We start from the raw sequence: 23,985 nt of genomic DNA on the forward strand, positions 1-23,985 counted from the left end.
TGTATCCTCCCAGCCCTGCAGATAGGGACTGGGGGAGTGAGTTACCCCCTTACACAGGGATATGTGGGTAAGGGGCGTAGTCCTCCCAGCCCTGCAGATAGGGACTGGGAGAGTGAGTTATCCCTTACACAGCGATAGGTGGGTAAGGGGCGTATCCTCCCAGCCCTGCAGATAGGGACTGGGAGAGTGAGTTATCCCTTACACAGGGATAGGTGGCAAGGGACGTATCCTCCCAGCCCTGCAGATAGGGCCTGGGAGAGTGAGTTATCCCTTACACAGGGATAGGTGGGTAAGGGGCGTATCCTCCCAGCCCTGCAGATAGGGACTGGGAGAGTGAGTTATCCCTTACACAGGGAAAGGTGGGCAAGGGACGTATCCTCCCAGCCCTGCAGATAGGGCCTGGGAGAGTGAGTTATCCCTTACACAGGGATAGGTGGGTAAGGGGCGTATCCCCCCAGCCCTGCACATAGGGGACTGGGGAGGTGAGTTATCCCTTACACAGGGATAGGTGGGTAAGGGGCGTATCCTCCCAGCCCTACAGATAGGGACTGGGGAGTGAGATACCCCCTTACACAGGGATAGGTGGGCAAGGGACGTATCCTCCCAGCCCCTGCAGATAGGGGACTGGGAGAGTGAGTTATCCCTTACACAGGGATAGGTGGGTAAGGGGCGTATCCTCCCAGCCTGCAGATAGGGACTGGGAGAGTGAGTTATCCCTTACACAGGGATAGGTGGCAAGGGACGTATCCTCCCAGCCCCTGCAGATAGGGCCTGGGAGAGTGAGTTATCCCTTACACAGGGATAGAGGTGGGTAAGGGGCGTATCCCCCCAGCCCTGCCATAGGGACTGGGAGTGAGTTATCCCTTACCACAGGGATAGGTGGGTAAGGAGCGTATCCTCCCAGCCCTGCAGATAGGGACTGGGAGAGTTATCCTTACACAGGGATAGGTGGGTAAGGGGCGTATCCTCCCAGCCCTGCAGATAGGGACTGGGAGAGTGAGTTATCCCTTACACAGGGATAGGTGGGTAAGGGGCGTATCCTCCCAGCCCTGCAGATAGGGACTGGGGAGTGAGTTACCCCTTACACAGGGATAGGTGGGTAAGAGGCGTATCCCCCCAGCCCTGCAGATAGGGACTGGGAGAGTGAGTTACCCCTTACACAGGGATAGGTGGGTAAGGGGCGTATCCTCCCAGCCCTGCAGATAGGGACTGGGGGAGTGAGTTATCCCTTACACAGGGATAGGTGGGTAAGGGGCGTATCCTCCCAGCCCTGCAGATAGGGACTGGGGGAGTGAGTTACCGTTTACACAGGGATAGGTGGGTAAGGGGCGTATCCTCCCAGCCCTGCAGATAGGGACTGGGAGAGTGAGTTATCCCTTACACAGGGATAGGTGGGTAAGGGGCGTATCCTCCCATCCCTGCAGATAGGGATGGGGGGATGTGAGTTACCCCTTACACAGGGATAGGTCGGAAAGGGGCGTATCCTCCCAGGCCTGCAGATAGGGACGGGGGGATGTGAGTTACCCCTTACACAGGGATTGGTGGGTAAGGGGCGTATCCTCCCAGCCCTGCAGATAGGGCCTGGGAGAGTGAGTTATCCCTTACACAGGGATAGGTGGGTAAGGGGCGTATCCCCCCAGCCCTGCAGATAGGGACTGGGAGAGTGAGTTATCCCTTACACAGGGATAGGTGGGTAAGAGGGGTATCCTCCCAGCCCTGCAGATAGGGACTGGGAGAGTGAGTTATCCCTTACACAGGGATAGGTGGGTAAGGGACGTATCCTCCCAGCCCTGCAGATAGGGCCTGGGAGAGTGAGTTATCCCTTACACAGGGATAGGTGGGTAAGGGGCGTATCCCCCCAGCCCTGCAGATAGGGACTGGGAGAGTGAGTTATCCCTTACACAGGGATAGGTGGGTAAGGGGCGTATCCCCCCAGCCCTGCAGATAGGGACTGGGAGAGTGAGTTATCCCATTACACAGGGATAGGTGGGTAAGGGGCGTATCCTCCCAGCCCTGCAGATAGGGAGGGGGGAGTGAGTTACCCCTTACACAGGGATAGGTGGGTAAGAGGCGTATCCTCCCAGCCCTGCAGATAGGGACTGGGAGAGTTATCCCTTACACAGGGATAGGTGGGTAAGGGGCGTATCCTCCCAGCCCTGCAGATAGGGACTGGGAGAGTGGGTTACCCCTTACACAGGGATAGATGGGTAAGGGGCGTATCCTCCCAGCCCTGCAGATAGGGACTGAGGATGTGAGTTACCCCTTACACAGGGATAGGTGGGTAAGGGGCGTATCCTCCCAGCCCTGCAGATAGGGACTGGGAGAGTGAGTTATCCCTTACACAGGGATAGGTGGGTAAGAGGCGTATGCTCCCAGCCCTGCAGATAGGGACTGGGGGAGTGAGTTATCCCTTACACAGGGATAGGTGGGTAAGGGACGTATCCTCCCAGCCCTGCAGATAGGGCCTGGGAGAGTGAGTTATCCCTTACACAGGGATAGGTGGGTAAGGGGCGTATCCCCCCAGCCCTGCAGATAGGGACTGGGAGAGTGAGTTATCCCTTACACAGGGATAGGTGGGTAAGGGGCGTATCCTCCCAGCCCTGCAGATAGGGACTGGGAGAGTGAGTTATCCCTTACACAGGGATAGGTGGGTAAGGGGCGTATCCCCCCAGCCCTGCAGATAGGGACTGGGAGAGTGAGTTATCCCATTACACAGGGATAGGTGGGTAAGGGGCGTATCCTCCCAGCCCTGCAGATAGGGAGGGGGGAGTGAGTTACCCCTTACACAGGGATAGGTGGGTAAGAGGCGTATCCTCCCAGCCCTGCAGATAGGGACTGGGAGAGTTATCCCTTACACAGGGATAGGTGGGTAAGGGGCGTATCCTCCCAGCCCTGCAGATAGGGACTGGGAGAGTGAGTTACCCCTTACACAGGGATAGATGGGTAAGGGGCGTATCCTCCCAGCCCTGCAGATAGGGACTGAGGATGTGAGTTACCCCTTACACAGGGATAGGTGGGTAAGGGGCGTATCCTCCCAGCCCTGCAGATAGGGACTGGGAGAGTGAGTTATCCCTTACACAGGGATAGGTGGGTAAGAGGCGTATGCTCCCAGCCCTGCAGATAGGGACTGGGGGAGTGAGTTATCCATTACACAGGGATAGGTGGGTAAGGGGCGTATCCTCCCAGCCCTGCAGATAGGGACTGGGGGAGTGAGTTACCGTTTACACAGGGATAGGTGGGTAAGGGGCGTATCCTCCCAGCCCTGCAGATAGGGACTGGGAGAGTGAGTTATCCCTTACACAGGGATAGGTGGGTAAGGGGCGTATCCTCCCATCCCTGCAGATAGGGATGGGGGGATGTGAGTTACCCCTTACACAGGGATAGGTGGGTAAGGGGCGTATCCTCCCAGGCCTGCAGATAGGGACGGGGGGATGTGAGTTACCCCTTACACAGGGATTGGTGGGTAAGGGGCGTATCCTCCCAGCCCTGCAGATAGGGCCTGGGAGAGTGAGTTATCCCTTACACAGGGATAGGTGGGTAAGGGGCGTATCCCCCCAGCCCTGCAGATAGGGACTGGGAGAGTGAGTTATCCCTTACACAGGGATAGGTGGGTAAGGGGCGTATCCTCCCAGCCCTGCAGATAGGGACTGGGAGAGTGAGTTATCCCTTACACAGGGATAGGTGGGTAAGGGGCGTATCCCCCCAGCCCTGCAGAAAGGGACTGGGAGAGTGAGTTATCCCTTACCCAGGGATAGGTGGGTAAGGGGCGTATCCTCCCAGCCCTGCAGATAGGGACTGGGAGAGTGAGTTATCCCCTACACAGGGATAGGTGGGTAAGGGGCGTATCCCCCCAGCCCTGCAGATAGGGACTGGGAGAGTTATCCCTTACACAGGGATAGGTGGGTAAGGGGCGTATCCTCCCAGCCCTGCAGATAGGGACTGGGAGAGTGAGTTATCCCTTACACAGGGATAGGTGGGTAAGGGGCGTATCCCCCCAGCCCTGCAGATAGGGACTGGGAGAGTGAGTTATCCCTTACACAGGGATAGGTGGGTAAGGGGCGTATCCTCCCAGCCCTGCAGATAGGGACTGGGAGAGTGAGTTATCCCTTACACAGGGATAGGTGGGTAAGAGGCGTATCCCCCCAGCCCTGCAGATAGGGACTGGGAGAGTGAGTTACCCCTTACACAGGGATAGATGGGTAAGGGGCGTATCCTCCCAGCCCTGCAGATAGGGACTGGGAGAGTGAGTTACCCCTTACACAGGGATAGGTGGGTAAGGGACGTATCCTCCCAGCCCTGCAGATAGGGACTGGGAGAGTGAGTTACCCCTTACACAGGGATAGGTGGGTAAGGGGCGTATCCTCCCAGCCCTGCAGATAGGGACTGGGAGAGTGAGTTATCCCTTACACAGGGATAGGTGGGTAAGGGGCGTATCCTCCCAGCCCTGCAGATAGGGACTGGGGGAGTGAGTTACCCCTTACACAGGGATAGATGGGTAAGGGGCGTATCCTCCCAGCCCTGCAGATAGGAACTGGGAGAGTGAGTTACCCCTTACACAGGGATAGATGGGTAAGGGGCGTATCCTCCCAGCCCTGCAGATAGGGACTGGGAGAGTGAGTTACCCCTTACACAGGGATAGGTGGGTAAGAGGCGTATCCTCCCAGCCCTGCAGATAGGGACTGGGGAGTGAGTTACCCCTTACACAGGGATAGGTGGGTAAGAGGCGTATCCCCCCAGCCCTGCAGATAGGGACTGGGAGAGTGAGTTATCCCTTACACAGGGATAGGTGGGTAAGGGGCGTATCCTCCCAGCCCTGCAGATAGGGACTGGGGGAGTGAGTTATCCCTTACACAGGGATAGATGGGTAAGGGACGTATCCTCCCAGCCCTGCAGATAGGGACTGGGGGAGTGAGTTACCCCTTACACAGGGATAGGTGGGTAAGAGGCGTATCCTCCCAGCCCTGCAGATAGGGACTGGGAGAGTGAGTTACCCCTTACACAGGGATAGGTGGGTAAGGGGCGTATCCTCCCAGCCCTGCAGATAGGGACTGGGGGAGTGAGTTATCCATTACACAGGGATAGGTGGGTAAGGGGCGTATCCTCCCAGCCCTGCAGATAGGGACTGGGGGAGTGAGTTACCCCTTACACAGGGATAGGTGGGTAAGAGGCGTATCCTCCCAGCCCTGCAGATAGGGACTGGGAGAGTGAGTTACCCCTTACACAGGGATAGGTGGGTAAGGGGCGTATCCTCCCAGCCCTGCAGATAGGGACTGGGGGAGTGAGTTATCCATTACACAGGGATAGGTGGGTAAGGGGCGTATCCTCCCAGCCCTGCAGATAGGGACTGGGGGAGTGAGTTACCGTTTACACAGGGATAGGTGGGTAAGGGGCGTATCCTCCCAGCCCTGCAGATAGGGACTGGGAGAGTGAGTTATCCCTTACACAGGGATAGGTGGGTAAGGGGCATATCCTCCCATCCCTGCAGATAGGGATGGGGGGATGTGAGTTACCCCTTACACAGGGATAGGTGGGTAAGGGGCGTATCCTCCCAGGCCTGCAGATAGGGACTGGGAGAGTGAGTTATCCCTTACACAGGGATAGGTGGGTAAGGGGCGTATCCTCCCAGCCCTGCAGATAGGGCCTGGGAGAGTGAGTTATCCCTTACACAGGGATAGGTGGGTAAGAGGCGTATCCCCCCAGCCCTGCAAATAGGGACTGGGAGAGTGAGTTATCCCTTACACAGGGATAGGTGGGTAAGAGGGGTATCCTCCCAGCCCTGCAGATAGGGACTGGGAGAGTGAGTTGTCCCTTACACAGGGATAGGTGGGTAAGGGACGTATCCTCCCAGCCCTGCAGATAGGGCCTGGGAGAGTGAGTTATCCCTTACACAGGGATAGGTGGGTAAGGGGCGTATCCCCCCAGCCCTGCAGATAGGGACTGGGAGAGTGAGTTATCCCTTACACAGGGATAGGTGGGTAAGGGGCGTATCCTCCCAGCCCTGCAGATAGGGACTGGGAGAGTGAGTTATCCCTTACACAGGGATAGGTGGGTAAGGGGCGTATCCCCCCAGCCCTGCAGATAGGGACTGGGAGAGTGAGTTATCCCTTACACAGGGATAGGTGGGTAAGGGGCGTATCCTCCCAGCCCTGCAGATAGGGACTGGGAGAGTGAGTTATCTCTTACACAGGGATAGGTGGGTAAGGGGCGTATCCTTCCAGCCCTGCAGATAGGGAGGGGGGAATGAGTTACCCCTTACACAGGGATAGGTGGGTGAGGCGTATCCTCCCAGCCCTGCAGATAGGGACTGGGGGGTGAGTTATCCCTTACAGAGGGATAGGTGGGTAAGGGGCGTATCCCCCCAGCCCTGCAGATAGGGACTGGGAGAGTGAGTTATCCCTTACACAGGGATAGGTGGGTAAGGGGTGTATCCTCCCAGCCCTGCAGATAGGGACTGGGAGAGTGAGTTACCCCTTACACAGGGATAGGTGGGTAAGAGGCGTATCCTCCCAGCCCTGCAGATAGGGACTGGGAGAGTGAGTTATCCCTTACACAGGGATAGGTGGGTAAGGGGCGTATCCTCCCAGCCCTGCAGATAGGGACGGGGGAGTGAGTTATCCCTTACACAGGGATAGTGGGGAAGGGGCGTATCCCCCCAGCTCTGCAGATAGGGATTGGGAGAGTGAGTTATCCCTTACACAGGGATTGGTGGGTAAGGGGCTTATCCTCCCAGCCCTGCAGATAGGGACTGGGGGAGTGAGTTACCCCTTACACAGGGATATGTGAGTAAGGGGCGTATCCTCCCAGCCCTGCAGATAGGGACTGGGAGAGTGAGTTATCCCTTACACAGGGATAGGTGGGTAAGGGGCGTATCCTCCCAGCCCTGCAGATAGGGACTGGGAGAGTGAGTTATCCCTTACACAGGGATAGGTGGGTAAGGGGCGTATCGTCCCAGCCCTGCAGATAGGGACTGGGGGAGTGAGTTATCCGTTACACAGTGATAGGTGGGTAAGGGGCGTATCCTCCCAGCCCTGCAGATAGGGACTGGGAGAGTGAGTTACCCCTTACACAGGGATTGGTGGGTAAGGGGCGTATCCTCCCAGCCCTGCAGATAGGGACTGGGGGAGTGAGTTACCTTTTACACAGGGATAGGTGGGTAAGGGGTGTATCCTCCCAGGCCTGCAGATAGGGACGGGGGGATGTGAGTTACCCCTTACACAGGGATAGGTGGGTAAGGGGCGTATCCCCCCAGCCCTGCAGATAGGGACTGGGAGAGTGAGTTATCCCTTACACAGGGATAGGTGGGTAAGAGGCGTATCCCCCCAGCCCTGCAGATAGGGACTGGGAGAGTGAGTTATCCCTTACACAGGGATAGGTGGGTAAGGGGCTTATCCTCCCAGCCCTGCAGATAGGGACAGGGAGAGTGAGTTATCCCTTACACAGGGATAGGTGGGTAAGGGGCGTATCCTCCCAGCCCTGCAGATAGGGACTGGGAGAGTGAGTTATCCCTTACACAGGGATAGGTGGGTAAGAGGCATATCCCCCCAGCCCTGCAGATAGGGACTGGGAGAGTGAGTTATCCCTTACACAGGGATAGGTGGGTAAGGGGCGTATCCTCCCAGCCCTGCAGATAGGGACTGGGTAGTGAGTTACCCCTTACACAGGGATAGGTGGGTAAGGGGCGTATCCCCCCAGCCCTGCAGCTAGGGACTGGGAGAGTGAGTTACCCCTTAGGGATAGGTGGGTAAGGGGCGTATCCTCCCAGCCCTGCAGATAGGGACTGGGTAGTGAGTTATCCCTTACACAGGGATAGGTGGGTAAGGAGCGTATCCTCCCAGCCCTGCAGATAGGGATTGGGAGAGTGAGTTATCCGTTACACAGGGATAGGTGGGTAAGGGGCGTATCCTCCCAGCCCTGCAGATAGGGAGGGGGGAGTGAGTTACCCCTTACACAGGGATAGGTGGGTAAGAGGCGTATCCTCCCAGCCCTGCAGATAGGGACTGGGAGAGAGAGAGTTATCCGTTACACAGGGATAGGTGGGTAAGGGGCGTATCCTCCCAGCCCTGCAGATAGGGAGGGGGGAGTGAGTTACCCCTTACACAGGGATAGGTGGTTAAGAGGCGTATCCTCCCAGCCCTGCAGATAGGGACTGGGAGAGAGAGTTATCCCTTACACAGGGATAGGTGGGTAAGGGGTGTATCCTCCCAGCCCTGCAGATAGGGACTGGGGGAGTGAGTTACCCCTTACACAGGGATAGGTGGGTAAGAGGCGTATCCTCCCAGCCCTGCAGATAGGGACTGGGAGAGTGAGTTATCCCTTACACAGGGATAGGTGGGTAAGGGGCGTATCCTCCCAGCCCTGCAGATAGGGACAGGGAGAGTGAGTTATCCCTTACACAGGGATAGGTGGGTAAGGGGCGTATCCTCCCAGCCCTGCAGATAGGGACTGGGAGAGTGAGTTATCCCTTACACAGGGATAGGTGGGTAAGAGGCGTATCCCCCCAGCCCTGCAGATAGGGACTGGGAGAGTGAGTTATCCCTTACACAGGGATAGGTGGGTAAGGGGCGTATCCTCCCAGCCCTGCAGATAGGGACTGGGTAGTGAGTTACCCCTTACACAGGGATAGGTGGGTAAGAGGCGTATCCCCCCAGCCCTGCAGATAGGGACTGGGAGAGTGAGTTACCCCTTAGGGATAGGTGGGTAAGGGGCGTATCCTCCCAGCCCTGCAGATAGGGACTGGGGGAGTGAGTTACCCCTTACACAGGGATAGGTGGGTAAGGGGCGTATCCTCCCAGCCCTGCAGATAGGGACTGGGAGAGTGAGTTATCCCTTACACAGGGCTAGGTGGGTAAGGGGCGTATCCTCCCAGCCCTGCAGATAGGGACTGGGAGAGTGAGTTACCCCTTACACAGGGATAGGTGGGTAAGGGGCGTATCCTCCCAGCCCTGCAGATAGGGACTGGGGGGTGAGTTATCCCTTACACAGGGATAGGAGAGTAAGGGGTGTATCCTCCCAGCCCTGCAGATAGGGACTGGGGGGTGAGTTATCCCTTACACAGGGATAGGAGAGTAAGGGGTGTATCCTCCCAGGCCTGCAGATAGGGACGGGGGGGATGTGAGTTACGCCTTACACAGGGATAGGTGGATAAGGGGCGTATCCTCCCAGCCCTGCAGATAGGGACGGGGGAGTGAGTTACCCCTTACACAGGGATAGGTGGGTAAGGGGCGTATCCTCCCAGCCCTGCAGATAGGGACGGGGAGAGTGAGTTACCCCTTACACAGGGATAGGTGGGTAAGGGGCGTATCCTCCCAGCCCTGCAGATAGGGACTGGGGGAGTGAGTTACCCCTTACACAGGGATAGGTGGGTAAGGGGCGTATCCTCCCAGCCCTGCAGATAGGGACGGGGAGAGTGAGTTACCCCTTACACAGGGATAGGTGGGTAAGGGGCGTATCCTCCCAGCCCTGCAGATAGGGAGAGTGAGTTACCCCTTACACAGGGATAGGTGGGTAAGAGGCGTATCCTCCCAGCCCTGCAGATAGGGACTGGGAGAGTGAGTTATCCCTTACACAGGGATAGGTGGGTAAGGGGCGTATCCTCCCAGCCCTGCAGATAGGGACTGGGAGAGTGAGTTACCCCTTACACAGGGATGGGTGGGTAAGGGGCGTATCCTCCCAGCCCTGCAGATAGGGACGGGGGGAGTGAGTTATCCCTTACACAGGGATAGGTGGGTAAGGGGCGTATCCTCCCAGCCCTGCAGATAGGGACGGGGAAGTGAGTTACCCCTTACACAGGGATAGGTGGGTAAGGGGCGTATCCTCCCAGCCCTGCAGATAGGGATGGGGGAGAGTGAGTTATCCCTTACACAGGGATAGGTGGGTAAGGGGCGTATCCTCCCAGCCCTGCAGATAGGGACAGGAGAGTGAGTTACCCCTTACACAGGGATAGGTGGGTAAGGGGCGTATCCTCCCAGCCCTGCAGATAGGGACTGGGGGAGTGAGTTCTCCCTTACACAGGGATAGGTGGGTAAGGGGCGTATCCTCCCAGCCCTGCAGATAGGGACTGGGTAGTGAGTTACCCCTTACACAGGGATAGGTGGGTAAGAGGCGTATCCCCCCAGCCCTGCAGATAGGGACTGGGAGAGTGAGTTACCCCTTAGGGATAGGTGGGTAAGGGGCGTATCCTCCCAGCCCTGCAGATAGGGACTGGGGGAGTGAGTTACCCCTTACACAGGGATAGGTGGGTAAGGGGCGTATCCTCCCAGCCCTGCAGATAGGGACTGGGAGAGTGAGTTATCCCTTACACAGGGCTAGGTGGGTAAGGGGCGTATCCTCCCAGCCCTGCAGATAGGGACTGGGAGAGTGAGTTACCCCTTACACAGGGATAGGTGGGTAAGGGGCGTATCCTCCCAGCCCTGCAGATAGGGACTGGGGGGTGAGTTATCCCTTACACAGGGATAGGAGAGTAAGGGGTGTATCCTCCCAGCCCTGCAGATAGGGACTGGGGGGTGAGTTATCCCTTACACAGGGATAGGAGAGTAAGGGGTGTATCCTCCCAGGCCTGCAGATAGGGACGGGGGGGATGTGAGTTACGCCTTACACAGGGATAGGTGGATAAGGGGCGTATCCTCCCAGCCCTGCAGATAGGGACGGGGGAGTGAGTTACCCCTTACACAGGGATAGGTGGGTAAGGGGCGTATCCTCCCAGCCCTGCAGATAGGGACGGGGAGAGTGAGTTACCCCTTACACAGGGATAGGTGGGTAAGGGGCGTATCCTCCCAGCCCTGCAGATAGGGAGAGTGAGTTACCCCTTACACAGGGATAGGTGGGTAAGAGGCGTATCCTCCCAGCCCTGCAGATAGGGACTGGGAGAGTGAGTTATCCCTTACACAGGGATACTGTAGGTGGGTAAGGGGCGTATCCTCCCAGCCCTGCAGATAGGGACGGGGGGAGTGAGTTATCCCTTACACAGGGATAGGTGGGTAAGAGGCGTATCCTCCCAGCCCTGCAGATAGGGACTGGGAGAGTGAGTTACCCCTTACACAGGGATGGGTGGGTAAGGGGCGTATCCTCCCAGCCCTGCAGATAGGGACGGGGGGAGTGAGTTATCCCTTACACAGGGATAGGTGGGTAAGGGGCGTATCCTCCCAGCCCTGCAGATAGGGACGGGGAAGTGAGTTACCCCTTACACAGGGATAGGTGGGTAAGGGGCGTATCCTCCCAGCCCTGCAGATAGGGATGGGGGAGAGTGAGTTATCCCTTACACAGGGATAGGTGGGTAAGGGGCGTATCCTCCCAGCCCTGCAGATAGGGACAGGAGAGTGAGTTACCCCTTACACAGGGATAGGTGGGTAAGGGGCGTATCCTCCCAGCCCTGCAGATAGGGACTGGGGGAGTGAGTTCTCCCTTACACAGGGATAGGTGGGTAAGGGGCGTATCCTCCCAGCCCTGCAGATAGGGACTGGGGGAGTGAGTTACCCCTTACACAGGGATAGGTGGGTAAGGGGCGTATCCTCCCAGCCCTGCAGATAGGGACTGGGGGAGTGAGTTACCCCTTACACAGGGATAGGTGGGTAAGGGGCGTATCCTCCCAGCCCTGCAGATAGGGACGGGGAGAGTGAGTTACCCCTTACACAGGGATAGGTGGGTAAGGGGCGTATCCTCCCAGCCCTGCAGATAGGGAGAGTGAGTTACCCCTTACACAGGGATAGGTGGGTAAGAGGCGTATCCTCCCAGCCCTGCAGATAGGGACTGGGAGAGTGAGTTATCCCTTACACAGGGATAGGTGGGTAAGGGGCGTATCCTCCCAGCCCTGCAGATAGGGACTGGGAGAGTGAGTTACCCCTTACACAGGGATGGGTGGGTAAGGGGCGTATCCTCCCAGCCCTGCAGATAGGGACGGGGGGAGTGAGTTATCCCTTACACAGGGATAGGTGGGTAAGGGGCGTATCCTCCCAGCCCTGCAGATAGGGACGGGGAAGTGAGTTACCCCTTACACAGGGATAGGTGGGTAAGGGGCGTATCCTCCCAGCCCTGCAGATAGGGATGGGGGAGAGTGAGTTATCCCTTACACAGGGATAGGTGGGTAAGGGGCGTATCCTCCCAGCCCTGCAGATAGGGACAGGAGAGTGAGTTACCCCTTACACAGGGATAGGTGGGTAAGGGGCGTATCCTCCCAGCCCTGCAGATAGGGACTGGGGGAGTGAGTTCTCCCTTACACAGGGATAGGTGGGTAAGGGGCGTATCCTCCCAGCCCTGCAGATAGGGACTGGGTAGTGAGTTACCCCTTACACAGGGATAGGTGGGTAAGAGGCGTATCCCCCCAGCCCTGCAGATAGGGACTGGGAGAGTGAGTTACCCCTTAGGGATAGGTGGGTAAGGGGCGTATCCTCCCAGCCCTGCAGATAGGGACTGGGGGAGTGAGTTACCCCTTACACAGGGATAGGTGGGTAAGGGGCGTATCCTCCCAGCCCTGCAGATAGGGACTGGGAGAGTGAGTTATCCCTTACACAGGGCTAGGTGGGTAAGGGGCGTATCCTCCCAGCCCTGCAGATAGGGACTGGGAGAGTGAGTTACCCCTTACACAGGGATAGGTGGGTAAGGGGCGTATCCTCCCAGCCCTGCAGATAGGGACTGGGGGGTGAGTTATCCCTTACACAGGGATAGGAGAGTAAGGGGTGTATCCTCCCAGCCCTGCAGATAGGGACTGGGGGGTGAGTTATCCCTTACACAGGGATAGGAGAGTAAGGGGTGTATCCTCCCAGGCCTGCAGATAGGGACGGGGGGGATGTGAGTTACGCCTTACACAGGGATAGGTGGATAAGGGGCGTATCCTCCCAGCCCTGCAGATAGGGACGGGGGAGTGAGTTACCCCTTACACAGGGATAGGTGGGTAAGGGGCGTATCCTCCCAGCCCTGCAGATAGGGACGGGGAGAGTGAGTTACCCCTTACACAGGGATAGGTGGGTAAGGGGCGTATCCTCCCAGCCCTGCAGATAGGGAGAGTGAGTTACCCCTTACACAGGGATAGGTGGGTAAGAGGCGTATCCTCCCAGCCCTGCAGATAGGGACTGGGAGAGTGAGTTATCCCTTACACAGGGATACTGTAGGTGGGTAAGGGGCGTATCCTCCCAGCCCTGCAGATAGGGACGGGGGGAGTGAGTTATCCCTTACACAGGGATAGGTGGGTAAGAGGCGTATCCTCCCAGCCCTGCAGATAGGGACTGGGAGAGTGAGTTACCCCTTACACAGGGATGGGTGGGTAAGGGGCGTATCCTCCCAGCCCTGCAGATAGGGACGGGGGGAGTGAGTTATCCCTTACACAGGGATAGGTGGGTAAGGGGCGTATCCTCCCAGCCCTGCAGATAGGGACGGGGAAGTGAGTTACCCCTTACACAGGGATAGGTGGGTAAGGGGCGTATCCTCCCAGCCCTGCAGATAGGGATGGGGGAGAGTGAGTTATCCCTTACACAGGGATAGGTGGGTAAGGGGCGTATCCTCCCAGCCCTGCAGATAGGGACAGGAGAGTGAGTTACCCCTTACACAGGGATAGGTGGGTAAGGGGCGTATCCTCCCAGCCCTGCAGATAGGGACTGGGGGAGTGAGTTCTCCCTTACACAGGGATAGGTGGGTAAGGGGCGTATCCTCCCAGCCCTGCAGATAGGGACTGGGAGAGTGAGTTAGCCCTTAGGCCTCGGCCATGTTACTTGCTTGCTGGCGGAAGCGCGCTGAGGCGCGCTCCCGCTCAGCACTGAGCCCCTACAGCCGCAATTAGAGCGGCTTTAGTAGGGGCTCACCTGCGCTTACGCGCGCTTGCGGAAGCGCAGGTCTTGGGGGAATTTAAAATTCCCCCGCTTGCCGGCGAGACAGGCCGGTCACGTGAGCGGTTCGCCCAATGAGGGCGAACCAGCTCCGTGACGTCACTGGCCCGCCCCCGGCCAGTGACGCGCCCGCCCCCGGACGGCTGCTGAGAGCGCTTGCGGTAAGCAACCGCAAGGCCAGGGAAAGCACCCGCTTTCCCTGCGCCTCAGCGCGCCTCAGCACGCCAGCAGGGACCGTGGACTCGGCCTTACACAGGGATAGGTGGGTAATGCTGGGATCATATACTGTCACACATTATACAATGTTGGTATCATATACTGTCATACATTGTACAATGATAGGATCATATACTGTCACACATTATACAGGCATACCCCGCATTAACGTACAGAATGGGACCGGAGCATGTATGTAAAGTGAAAATGTACTTAAAGTGAAGCACTACCTTTTTCCCACTTATCGATGCATGTGCTGTACTGCAATCGCCATATACGTGCATAACTGATGTAAATAACACATGTGTAACAGGCTCTATAGTCTCCCCGCTTGCGCACAGCTTCGGTACAGGTAGGGGGCAGGTATTGCTGTTCAGGACGTGCTGACAGGCGCATGCGTGAGCTGCCATTGAGCAATATGTACTTACTCGCGAGTGTACTTAAAGTGAGTGTCCTTAAACCGGGGTATGCCTGTACAATGCTGGGCTCATATTCTGCCATACATTGTACAATGATAGGATCATATACTGTCACACATTATACAATGCTGGTATTCTATACTGCCACACATTATACAATGCTGGGCTCATATACTGTCACACGTTATACAATGCTGGGATCATATACTGTCACACATTATACAATGCTGGTATTATATACTGTCATACATTATACAATGCTGGGATCATATACTGTCACACATTATACAATGCTGGGATCATATACTGTTATATTATTATATAATGATGGGATCATATACTGTCACACATTATACAATGCTGGGATCATATACTGTCAGATATTATACAATGCTTGGATCATATACTGTCAGACATTATACAATGCTGGGATCATATACTGCCACACATTATACAATGCTGGGATCATATACTGTCAGACATTATACAATGCTTGGATCATATACTGTCAGACATTATACAATGCTGGGATCATATACTGTCACACATTATACAATGCTGGGATCATATACTGTTATATTATTATATAATGATGGGATCATATACTGTCACACATTATACAATGCTGGGATCATATACTGTCACACATTATACAATGCTGGGATCATATACTGCCAAACATTATACAATGCTGGGATCATATACTGTCATACATTATACAATGCTGGGGTTATATACTGTCATACATTATACATTGCTGGGATCATATACTGTCACACATTATACAATGCTGGTATTATATACTGTCATACATTATACAATGCTGGGATCATATACTGTCATACATTATACATTGCTGGGATCATATACTGTCACACATTATATAATGATGGGATCATATACTGTCACACATTATACAATGCTGGGATCATATACTGTCACACGTTATACAATGCTGGGATCATATACTGTCACACATTATACAATGCTGGGATCATATACTGTCACACATTATACAATGCTGGGATCATATACTGTCACACATTATACAATGCTGGGATCATATACTGTCACACATTATACAATGCTGGGATCATATACTGTCACACATTATACATTGCTGGGATCATATACTCTCTGTAAGGATTCTGCCCGGTCCGTGATGGGCTTTGCTTCAGTTCGGGTTTTCCAGGTTGCCTGCCCTCTTTGCCCAGTTCGGCCATTTTGTTTACCGGCAGCTTGCTATATAAGGCTGCAGTTCCCAGTGGGAGTCGCCGAGCAAGGGTCTACGTTTTGCAGCTCCTGCTGGTCTTCGCTGTCACGCTCTTTCCCTTTTGCTGTTTGGATTCCTTTGTGGCTGACCCCAGACCGTGACCCCGACCTCGCTGCTTTCTGCCTGCCCTGACCTTTTGCCTGTCGCCTGGATTCTGCACCACTGCCGCCAGCCCTGACCTCTGCCTGCTTACCGACTACGGATACTCTTACAGGACTCTGTCCCCGGGCTCTGGTCGGTGATTCTGCTTCCCTACCTCAGCCCTGCGGGTCCGCTTCCTGATTCGAGACGCGCACCGTCCCATTTTGCTCGGCCAAGCATAGACCCCGCTGAGGTAGCGCGAGCCATATCTCTCCGAGGGGAACTGCTCGGAGATCATGACAGACGACTCTCCCAGCAAAACCACAGGTGGCACTCATATCAACCCGACTTCAGGACATTATCACCCGGCTGGACACACTCCAGGTGGATTCTACCCCTGCACCGCCATACCTGGCAGCATCTCCGGCGCCAGCCCCATCTTCCCCTATGCCCAGAAACCACGGATCCCGGCGCCTCTACGTTATGGAGGGGACCCTATGACTTGTAGAGGGTTTTTTAACCAGCGTATGATTCAGTTCGAACTACAGCCCTCCATGTGCTGCACCCATCGATCCCGGGGAGCCTATCTCCTTTCCCTACTAACGGATGAGGGTTTGGCCTGGGCTTCCCCTCTGTGGGAAAAGGAATCCCCACTGGTTAATGATGCAGTTGCATTTCTCCAGGCAAGCAAAAGAGTATTCAACGCCCCAAGTCACGTGTCCTCCGCTTCTGCTTCGCTCCTATGAACCTGGCAAGGAACCCGTACTGAGGGCCAGTATGCCATTGAGTTCTGAACGCTTGCTTCGGAGCCGGCCTGGAACGATGAAGCTCTGGTGGTAGCATTTTGGCAAGTGCTTTCTGAGTGTTTAAAGGACGAGCTGACTTGCCGGGACACCCCTAAAGATCTGGAGGAATTGATTGCTCTCTGAATCAGAATGGATCTCCGGATGTGAGAACGGCAGACCGAGCGAGACCGTCCTTCAAAAACTCCAATAATTCGGCCTGTTCCCCTCTCCCAGATGAGAAACTGATGCAATTAGGTAATATCAAATTACCTGAGCAGGAGAGAACTAGGAGACGTGTCAGGGGGCTGTGCCTGTACTGTGGGCTCAAAGGTCATTTTGCCTAAAATTGTCCTAAAATCGGGAAACCCCAGTGCCCAGTGAAGATAGAGGAATATTCTGTGGGCATTTCTTCTATTCCTTCTCCATCACAACCTTCACTGCTCCTCCTGCATGTTTCACTCTCCTAAGGACCAGCCTCCATCTTCACCAAGGTTTTTGTGGATTCAGCAGCCACATGGAATTTCATTGACCACGTATTTGTGGAACTCCATTTCTTTCCGTACTAGGCCGATCCCGTTAGCGGTAGTGGCTATTGATGGAAGACCTCTGATACCTGGGAACATCACCTTCAAGACTAATCCTTTGCTGGTTTCGGTTGGGGCACTTCACACAGAGACACTTTCATTCTATGTCATTCGTTCTCCCTCCACTCCAGTGGTCCAAGGACTTCCCTGGTCGTGGCACCACAACCCCAAGATCGATAGGGCGACCAATCAAGTGACAGCCTGCGGACAACATTGTCATGGATCTGGTCTTCCGGTGTCTCGCATCATCTCCAAGGTTCGGCTACCTACAGAGACTTAATCTCCGAGGTTCGGCTACCTACAGAGACTTAATCGTCATGCCTTCTAGTTTTTACCAAGACTTTGACGATGCATTTGACAAAAAACAGGCAGAGGAGTTACCGCCACACTGACCTTATGATTGTGCCAATCGACTTGTTCCCAGGGGCCATCCCTCCTCGAAGCCGCGCTTACCCCCTTTCAGAACCAGAAACCAAGGCAATGCGGGATTACATTTCGGAGAACCTTCAGCGAAGGTTTATTCGCAAATCAAGCTCCCCTGCTGGTGCGGGTATCTTCTTTGTTTCCAAAAAAGACGGTTCTCTCAGGCCATGTATCGACTACAGAGGCCTAAATAAAATCACCGTTAAAAAAAAATCGGTATCCTCTACACCTCATTCCTGAACTGTTCGACCACTTACGCCAGGCTACGATCTTCACCAAACTGGATCACCGAGGAGTTTACAATTTAATTTGTATCCGAGAGGGTGATGAGTGGAAGACAGCCTTTAATACCCGTGATGGTCACTACGAATATCTGGCCATGCCATTCGGGTTTGCAACGCACCGGCCGTATTCCAAAATGTCATCAATGACATTTTCCAGGATCTACTTGACCAATTTCTCGTGGAATATCTGGACGATATCCTTATTTTTTCCAGTTCTTTGTCTGAACATCTGGCACAGGTTAGATTGGTCTTCCAAAGACTTCGGGACCACTCCCTCTTTGCCAAGCTCGAGAAGTGTCAGTTCAACCAGATTTCCTTCCTTGGGTATTTCATCTCTTTCCTGGGGCTTTAGATGGATCGTGCGAAAGAATTAGCAGTGCTGGATTGGCCCTTATCGACAGGCCTCAAACCAACTCAACGATTTCTTGGGTTTGCCAACTACTACCGACGTTTTATCAGGAACTTGTCCAAGGTGGTTGCACCCATTACGACTCTTACTAAGAAAAGGGTGAATCCTAAGATATGGCCTTCTGAGACTCTTCTGGCTTTTGAGAAGCTCAAGTCCAACTTTTCACAGGCTCAGGCAGAGGACCCTAGGTCAACATCCACACGTTCGTCTAAACTATTTGTTCCCCCCCAATTTCGAAGTGAGGTATTGCAATGGGGTCATAACTCCAAGACGTCTGGTCACCCGGGGGTCAGGAAGACGTGATTTCCTCAAACGAATCTTTTGGTGGCCAGAGATCCGCAAAGACGTGAAGGAGTTTTTGGCAGCCTGCGTTATGTGCGCCCAGACTAAGGTGCAGAGGACGTTACCCTCTGGGCTGCTCCAACCCTTACCATATCCCATCCATCCGTGGACCCACTTATCCATGGATTTTATCGTGGAACTGCCTCCCTCCACAGGTATGACTACCATACTGGTACTGCACCGACACACTTTATTCGAGCAAATACCCGGTATGTACCTGGCAGATACCTGGAATGCGCCGCTCCTCACCTCTGACAAGCCCCGTTGCGTTTGCCTTCCCAGCCTGGGTTCATGCCTGGCTGACGGGCGGCTGATCTGTTAAATGATAATGATTAGGATTTAATAGGCTGCAATGCTTCGCGTGTCTACCAGATGGCATAAATTCATGAATTGTAATGCAGTATATATATATATACTGTGCAGTATTGCAGCCAGCGGGAATAAAATGCTTCAATCCCTGCCTGGAAAATACCTCAATGCACTCGGGCAGAAAACAGTCACAAACCTCAATACACCCGGGTATACCCGAATTCGTGGGACTAGCCGAGCTCGAATAAAGTGTGTCGCCAGTGTAGCAGTCAATCGTTTTACACGTCAAGCCCATTTTGTTCCTCTCAGGAAGCTACCCACAGCTTCGGAACTATCTGAGATCTTTATTAAGAAGATATTTAGCCTACATGGAGTCCCAACGGATGTAGTCTCGGACCTCGGATCCCAATTCGTCTCAAGATTTTGGAAGGCCGCCTGCCAAAGAATGGGCATCTCCCTTCATTTTTCTTCCTCTTACCATCCCCAGTCCAAAGGACTCACGGAAAGGGCCAATCAGTCCAAAGAACAATTCCTGCAATGTTTTGTATCTGAACTACAGGACGACTGGGTTGATCTGCTCCCGTGGTCCGAGTTTTCCAGCAATTCTATGAAACATGATTCCACACTGGAATCTCCGTTCTTTTGTGCCTACGGATACCACCCTGCTGCCCTTCCTCCTTCCAGTCACCTCTCAGGAGTTTCTGCAGTGGATGATAAGATCCCAGAACTCCAATCACTCTGGAAGAAGATCCAGCCCACTCTGACCAAAGCCGCCCTCCGGCAAAAGAGATAAACGTCGACAACCACCGCCCTCGTTTCAAGTGGGAGATCGGGTTTGGTTGGCAACAAAAAATATCCGGCTGAAACTGCCCTCCTCCAAACTCGGGCCCAAGTTCATTGGACCTTACAAAATCCTGAAACAGGTCAACCCGGTGGCGTTCCATTTGGAACTTCCGGCTAGCTTAAGGATACCTCCAGTGTTCAATGTCTCCCTCCTCAAACCGTTAATCCAGAACACCTTCTCTTCGCCTATTCTCCGTCCTCCTAGACCCCCTGGGGTCAAGGGTCAACCTTTCAAGGAAGAAGAGCCATTTTATTTTATTTTAAAAATGGTGTCCAAAATATTCAGAGAGACCCAACACATGCATGAATATTACACCCCCAAAAACCCATGCATATACCGTACACACACTAATAGGTATATACTGTACTGTATAAGCATTAACTCCTGCACTGTCCCACGTTGGGCCTCTCCCATGCCGGTGTGGGACAGTGTAGGAAGCAGGCCTGCAGCTGGGGAAATGTCCCCCGGCAACAAAAGGCCCGACCGGCACCACCCCCTCCCAACCCCCACAGCTCCCAGTGAGGGAGGCAAAAGCTGGGAAGCGGCAACCTGTGGACGGAGGAGAGCCTCATGTAGGTGTTGAAAGAGCCGCCAGCCCACCCCTGTCCTAGACCATTCTTGATGGATGGCCAGGAGGAATTTAAGGTACACTGGATACTGGATTCCCGGAGATCCCTTGGCGGGCTACAGTACTTGGTCCATTGGAAGGGTTATGGACCCGTTGGAGAATTCATGGATCCAATCCAGGGATGTCCATGCCCCCAACCTGGTTCAGGCATTTCATCTGAGATTTACTGCCAAGCCGCTTTAGATCGGCCGGAGGTCTCTCCTGAAGAGGCGGGTACTGTAAGGATTCTGCCCGGTCCGTGACGGGCTTTGCTTCAGTTCGGGTTTTCCAGGTTGCCTGCCCTCTTTGCCCAGTTCGGCCATTTTGTTTACCGGCAGCCTGCTATATAAGGCTGCAGTTCCCAGTGGGAGTCGCCGAGCAAGGGTCTACGTTTTGCAGCTCCTGCTGGTCTTCGCTGTCACGCTCTGTCCCTTTTGCTGTTTGGATTTCTTTGTGGCTGACCCCGGACCGTGACCCAGACCTCGCTGCTTTCTGCCTGCCCTGACCTTCTGCCTGTCGCCTGGATTCTGCACCACTGCCGCCAGCCCTGACCTCCTGCCTGCTTACCGACTACGGATACTCTTACAGGACTCTCTTTCCCTCGGCTCTGGTCGGTGATTCTGCTTCCCTACCTCAGCCCTGCGGGTCCGCTTCCTGATTGGAGATGAGCACCGTCACACTGTCACACATTATACAATGATGGGATCATATACTGTCACACATTATACAATAATGGGATCATATACTGTCACACATTATACAATAATGGGATCATATACTGTCACACATTATACAATAATGGGATCATATACTGTCACACATTATACAATAATGGGATCATATACTGTCACACATTATACAATAATGGGATCATATACTGTCACACATTATACAATGATGGGATCATATACTGTCATACATTATACAATAATGGGATCATATACTGTCACACATTATACAATGATGGGATCATATACTGTCACACATTATACAATGATGGGCTCATATACTGTCACACATTATACAATAATGGGATCATATACTGTCACACATTATACAATAATGGGATCATATACTGTCACACATTATACAATAATGGGATCATATACTGTCACACATTATACAATAATGGGATCATATACTGTCACACATTATACAATGATGGGATCATATACTGTCACACATTATACAATGATGGGATCATATACTGTCACACATTATACAATAATGGGATCATATACTGTCACACATTATACAATAATGGGATCATATACTGTCACACATTATACAATAATGGGATCATATACTGTCACACATTATACAATAATGGGATCATATACTGTCACACATTATACAATAATGGGATCATATACTGTCACACATTATACAATGATGGGATCATATACTGTCATACATTATACAATAATGGGATCATATACTGTCACACATTATACAATGATGGGATCATATACTGTCACACATTATACAATGATGGGCTCATATACTGTCACACATTATACAATAATGGGATCATATACTGTCACACATTATACAATAATGGGATCATATACTGTCACACATTATACAATAATGGGATCATATACTGTCACACATTATACAATAATGGGATCATATACTGTCACACATTATACAATAATGGGATCATATACTGTCACACATTATACAATAATGGGATCATATACTGTCACACATTATACAATAATGGGATCATATACTGTCACACATTATACAATAATGGGATCATATACTGTCACACATTATACAATAATGGGATCATATACTGTCACACATTATACAATAATGGGATCATATACTGTCACACATTATACAATGATGGGATCATATACTGTCATACATTATACAATAATGGGATCATATACTGTCACACATTATACAATGATGGGATCATATACTGTCACACATTATACAATGATGGGCTCATATACTGTCACACATTATACAATAATGGGATCATATACTGTCACACATTATACAATAATGGGATCATATACTGTCACACATTATACAATAATGGGATCATATACTGTCACACATTATACAATAATGGGATCATATACTGTCACACATTATACAATGATGGGATCATATACTGTCACACATTATACAATGATGGGATCATATACTGTCACACATTATACAATAATGGGATCATATACTGTCACACATTATACAATAATGGGATCATATACTGTCACACATTATACAATAATGGGATCATATACTGTCACACATTATACAATAATGGGATCATATACTGTCACACATTATACAATGATGGGATCATATACTGTCATACATTATACAATAATGGGATCATATACTGTCACACATTATACAATGATGGGATCATATACTGTCACACATTATACAATGATGGGCTCATATACTGTCACACATTATACAATAATGGGATCATATACTGTCACACATTATACAATAATGGGATCATATACTGTCACACATTATACAATAATGGGATCATATACTGTCACACATTATACAATAATGGGATCATATACTGTCACACATTATACAATGATGGGATCATATACTGTCATACATTATACAATAATGGGATCATATACTGTCACACATTATACAATGATGGGATCATATACTGTCACACATTATACAATGATGGGCTCATATACTGTCACACATTATACAATAATGGGATCATATACTGTCACACATTATACAATAATGGGATCATATACTGTCACACATTATACAATAATGGGATCATATACTGTCACACATTATACAATAATGGGATCATATACTGTCACACATTATACAATGATGGGATCATATACTGTCACACATTATACAATAATGGGATCATATACTGTCACACATTATACAATGATGGGATCATATACTGTCACACATTATACAATGATGGGATCATATACTGTCACACATTATACAATAATGGGATCATATACTGTCACACATTATACAATAATGGGATCATATACTGTCACACATTATACAATAATGGGATCATATACTGTCACACATTATACAATGATGGGCTCATATATTGTCATACATTATACAATAATGGGATCATATACTGTCACACATTATACAATAATGGGATCATATACTGTCACACATTATACAATAATGGGATCATATACTGTCATACATTATACAATGATGGGATCATATACTGTCACACATTATACAATAATGGGATCATATACTGTCACACATTATACAATAATGGGATCATATACTGTCACATATTATACAATAATGGGATCATATACTGTCACACATTATACAATAATGGGATCATATACTGTCACACATTATACAATAATGGTATTATATACTGTCACACATTATACAATGATGGGGTTATATACTGTCACACATTATACAATGATGGGATCATATACTGTCACACATTATACAATAATGGGATCATATACTGTCACACATTATACAATAATGGGATCATATACTGTCACACATTATACAATAATGGGATCATATACTGTCACACATTATACAATAATGGGATCATATACTGTCACACATT

Source organism: Ascaphus truei, unplaced genomic scaffold (assembly GCF_040206685.1).
Source record: "Ascaphus truei isolate aAscTru1 unplaced genomic scaffold, aAscTru1.hap1 HAP1_SCAFFOLD_1332, whole genome shotgun sequence".
Classification (NCBI taxonomy): domain Eukaryota; kingdom Metazoa; phylum Chordata; class Amphibia; order Anura; family Ascaphidae; genus Ascaphus; species Ascaphus truei.